Here is a 5,272-nt window from a genome sequence, read left to right on the forward strand (position 1 = left end):
AAAAGGATCACTTTCTGCTTCCTGTTCACAAGTCCTGCGTGGCGTTGTGACAATTGCGCGACTTTCCAAGAAGCGCTCAGCGGCGCATCCTATGTGACCACTTGACTTCTCAAAACCGCGGCACGCATCTGTCTCCGGTGATGCGTTCGATTTGCCCTCGGAAGTCAGACAATTCTGACTTGCCTGACTTCCGAGTAGGAAAAATCAAATGAAACGCTGCACCCCACCACCACCCCAAAGTCGGAACTCTCAGTCAGAAGTTCAGAAGAATTTCAGAACTCTGACCTCCACAACCAACATGGCAACTCTCCATATCAACAACAGTAAGTTTTGGGTGAAATAACTTATAAGAGTGTGTTTGAAACCAGTGTTACATGTTTTGCTTGCAACTCTAAGCTGCACAAACTAAAATGATTGTTTGCATGTTGAACATACAGCTTAAAACTATGTTATTACGAGGAATTGACAAACAATAGCTACTTAGGAGGTGCACGTCATTGTATTGGACTTCTCCGACCACAGTAACCAGAACGTGGTTAACTCGGGAGTGACATAATTCCCAGTTCCGGCTTCTGAGGTAAATCGAACGCACCATTAGACAGCTCTCAGCTGCTCATGAGGGAAACCTTCTGATCCACAGAGAAATGCTTTATCTTTCCCCTCCCTAGCCCTTTTAGAAGACACCAGACTTGCGAATGCATATTACTTCTTACGAACAACGTAACTGAGAATAAATTATTAGCTCAAAAGTCATTCAAATGTCATCCATCCATGCATCTTCTGAACCCGCTTTGTCCACGTAGGGTCGCGGCGGTGCTTATCTCCAGCAATCAGCGGGCAGGTAGGCGGGGTACACCCTGGACAGAGAGCCAGTCCATCGCAGGGCAACACAGAGACACACAGGACAAACAATCACACACACACTCACACCTAAGGACAATTTAGACAGACCAATCAACCTAACAGTCATGTTTTTGGATGGTGGGAGGAAACTGGAGTACATGGAGAGAACCCACGCATGCACAGGGAGAACACGCAAACTCCATGCAAAAAGATCCCAGGCCGGGAATAGAACCCAGGACCTTCTCACTGCAAGGCAACAGCTCTAACTACTGTGCCACTGCGAAGCCCTCATTCAAATGTCCTTGTCACATTTTAATCTTGGTTTTTAAACACAGTACATCTCAGTTTAACAGTTTTTAACTTGTTTGACTTCGGTTACCAGTCTCTCCCAAAATCATTGCATATGAGCAGCACTTTTTTAGCCTGGCAAGCCAGACTAAATAAATGTATTATTTAGTCTGGCAACGCTCCATTGACGGCTCTCGGTTGTGGGGCGGGTTCTACCGTTGTCTTTCAAATGATCTCCGCATTCCACTGGACAATGAGTGTGACATCCTCTTGTTTCACTCTTGCATCATCCCACCCACCAGGCATATAGAGTGCCCTGATTGGCCCACAAAGCATATAAAGTTCTGTAATTTGTTCACTAAGCAGATAGAGCACTGTGATTGGCCCACCATTATGGACCAATCACAGCTCTTTATGTGTTTGAAACCCCTCTAAAGAGTTGTGATTGGCCAGCCAGAGTCCTGGTAGGAGCTGCGGAGGTTCCAATGGAGCATGCCTAGACCAATCAATCAATCAATCAATGCTTTATTTATAAAGCGCCTTCCGCAACCCTGGCTGTGTCTCAATTCAGGGTCTGCATCCTACCTCGGCCGGATTCGTCGGCCGGTTACGTCACAGCGCCGCGACTCGGCCTGTCCCGATTCGAAGACTCCTTCAAATGCGGTCGACGAATGCGGCCTTCTTTTCGCCTGAATGAAGGATGGGTCGGGTGTATCCTTCAATAGGTAGCATTTCCCAAGATGCCTTGCGGGCCGGCCGGCCGAAAAACTTAAAAACAATGGCGGACAGTGAAGCGGGAGCTGTCGGAGAGGATTGCGCATATAAATGTAAGTATAAACTTGAAAACTGTCAGTTTAAGGACTTTTTGTGATACATGAACGTTATTTTAGTTAGAAATGTTACAGTAAAAGTGCTTGTATTGCGGTCTCGGCTCGTATGTTCGGCCGCGCTCGGTGTCGTACTTCTCCCACTACGTTTCCCCCTGATTTTAATAGAAGTTTGTATTTTAGGACCAAAAGAGAAAACCAGGGAATTTATAAGCTTAGGGCGGAGATGGACCACATGATCACCGGAGCAAAGTATTCGGCGGCTGTGGCATGGAGGTACAATAACATCTCATATTTTAAAAACTCGTTTGAGTATATTTTTTTCTGCGAAAACATGAAAGGAATAACCCGTTGTCCTCTTTTCTCTTCCTGTTTCTTTTCTTACATGTTTGTTAAGACTATTCTGGAGAAAATGGGCATCCAGGGGAAGGTGCCAGCGATGAGCTTCTGGAGCTGATCTGGGAGGACATGAGGCTGCAGAGCAGCAGAGAGCACAGGAGAGAAGGAAGAACTTTGACAGCTTTTTACTTTGCTAGAAAAAAATGGTTAATGAAGATTAAACATGTACATGTAAAAGAAATATCTAAATAAAATCAGTTCTGCATTAAACTCTTGAATTTTATTTTTGTTTACAAATGAGAATTGTTTACTAGAGGGTATCCGCTGGGTCTTGAAAAGTCTTAAAAGGTAATAAATCGGTTTTGGTCAAATTAAGACCCTTAGAAAGTATTAAAAACTATTATCACATCTTTGCTCAGGCTCAGCTAGTCTAAAGTATTTTCTCTGAATTAGCTCTCCAACAGTCAAGGAAATGATTAACCCCCAGAGACCCACGGTTGTAGTATCACAACATCAGATTTAAGTCTACAAAAATAAACCTTCCCCATTTTTTTTCTTTTTAAAACCACATTTACATTGCTAATAGGTCCTATTCAGTTCTGCAACACTATTGGCTGTTAAAATGTGTAAATAGGCCCGTTTATCTGGCCTCCTAGAACAACATGTGAAAGGTTAAAAATATTTTGCAGTTGTTTTCTAAATTTGGGTTTCTGGGGGTTAAAAAGCTAAATAAAACGTCGAGCTCCATCGTTTAAGGTTCCTTCTGCCCAGCGGTTCCACGGTTGCTAGGCGACGGAACGTTCGCCGAGGGAGTTCATGAAGGCTAGGCCTGTCCAAATTCACAGCCGTTAACATCCGGTCTACCCGGCCGACGGAGGACGCAGCCCACGTCGGCCGGGTGGGCTGGGTCCTTCGAAGGATGCAGACCCTGAATTGAGACACAGCCCCTGTCAGGAAGTCCAAGGCGCTGAACATGGTACAGAAAGTTAAATATAGTGAATAAATCAGAAAATAAAAGCAATTCAAAATACAGATTAAAAATTACAAAAAAAGGTGAAACATTCTAGTACAGGACAAATGTGTAAAACAAGGGATAGAGTGAACCAATGAAAACTGTGAAATAAAATCAACATAAAAGAGGGCCAAATTCAAACACGTTCAGGGAACGCCAAGCGGAGGAGGTGGGTTTTTAGGCGACTCTTAAAGGCTGGCAGAGATGGGGACAGCCTAACTGAGGGTGGCAACTGGTTCCATAGTAACGGTGCTAGGACAGAGAAAGCCTGGTCCCCGCGAGTACGACACCTAGAACGAGGGACAGCGAAGAGGCCTTGGTCAGAGGAGCGCAGAGCGCATGATGGGGAATGTCTGTTCAGGAGTGTGGCTAGATAAAGGGGAGTACCACCCTGGAAGAAATTAAAAACAAAGACGAGGAGTTTGAAGTGTGAACGATAGCAAACCAGAAGCCAGTGCAGGGAGGCCAGAACCGGACTGATGTGGTCCCGTTTCCTGGTCCCAGTCAGGAACCTGGCTGCGCTGTTCTGCACAACCTGTAGGCAGCGCAATGATGACTGACACAACCCTGCATAGACAGAGTTGCAGTAATCAAGCCTAGAAATTACAAATGCATGCAGTACCTGCTCCAGGTGGGCTCTTGACAGCATATGCTTGATTTTTGCAAGGCGTCTCAGGTGAAAGAAACTGGACCAGATCACAGAGTTGATGTGTGCATGACAACTGGTTTTGAGTAGGGAGAAAGAGGGCCAAGATCAACATAACGACCCACATTCCTGCTGTTGGGGTGAGAAACAATGAGCTCTGTCTTTCCCTCATTCAGATGCAGATAGTTGGCCATTAGCCAAGACTTCACCTCGTTCATGCAGGACACAAAGGACTGGATAGAGTGACCTTTCTCCTGACACAATGGAGAGTAAATCTGGCAATCATCAGCATAGAGATGGAATGATAGGCCATGTTTACAAAAGATTGACCCCAGAGGAAGCAGATAAATGGCAAACAAAAGAGGACCAAGAGAGGACCAAACTTTGCAAAGCAAGAATTTGGTTTAGTTCACTAGGCTAGCACTTTTTGACAAACCAAGACATGACAGAGAAGGACTCAATGCTTTCAACAACTTTGGGACTATTTTGAGAAGAAGTTTTTTTGAACAGATTCCACATTTCAAGGACACCAAAGGCCTTCAAACCAGTTTCCTTGTCCGGGGATCGGACCGCCAAGGCTCCCGCCTTTGTCTGCCACGCGATCCACATTGCACCGGACCCTTCATGTTCCTCCTGCGGGTGGTGGGTCCACTGTTGGATGAGCCCATGTATCCGGGTCGGGCTGGGCCCGGCCGGGCCCCGTGGGCGAAAGCCCGGCCACCAGGCGCTCGCTCACGGGCCCCAACCCCAGGCCTGGCTCCAGGGTGGGACCCCGGTAACCCTCCGGGCCGGGTACTCCGACTCTTTGATTGTAAATCCATGAAAGATCCTCTGAACCGTTTACAGCACACATTGTGACTGTGTTTACAGTTCAACAGACCCTGCTCTGTTCTGACTCATGAGAAGGTGATTAAAATTGCAAAACTTGCTTCAGTTTGAATGCAATCATGATGCAATGATTTTAGTACTCAGTAAAAAGATTATTCTCTGCTATGTTCTGCTCTTGATCAACTTCCTGTAGCCTCCTAATGACTATAAACCTGCTTTTCTGACTTTATGAAGGCTTTATGTCATAAAGAGCCTAATTCACGCCCATCTACAGGTGCTGGCCAGTAAATTAGAATATCATCAAAAGGTTGAAAATATTTCAGTAATTCCATTCAAAACGTGAAACTTGTACATTATATTCATGCAATGCACACAGACCAATGTATTTCCAATGTTCATTACATTTAAATTTGATATTCATAAGTGACAACTAATGAAAACTCCAAATTTGGTATCTCAAAAAATTAGAATATTCTGAAAAGGCTGAAT

General features: G+C 45.1%; 1 long non-coding RNA gene across 1 annotated transcript; it reads left to right on the forward strand.

Moving 5' to 3' along the window:
• The first annotated feature begins 2,115 nt into the window (after window positions 1-2,115).
• On the forward strand, window positions 2,116-2,567 carry LOC129153534 (uncharacterized). The gene is made up of 2 exons (XR_008559526.2): window positions 2,116-2,234; window positions 2,356-2,567. It is a non-coding gene; the product is annotated as an uncharacterized lncRNA (long non-coding RNA).
• The last annotated feature ends 2,705 nt before the right edge of the window (window positions 2,568-5,272 follow it).

This window comes from Nothobranchius furzeri, chromosome 4 (assembly GCF_043380555.1).
Source record: "Nothobranchius furzeri strain GRZ-AD chromosome 4, NfurGRZ-RIMD1, whole genome shotgun sequence".
NCBI classification, from domain to species: domain Eukaryota; kingdom Metazoa; phylum Chordata; class Actinopteri; order Cyprinodontiformes; family Nothobranchiidae; genus Nothobranchius; species Nothobranchius furzeri.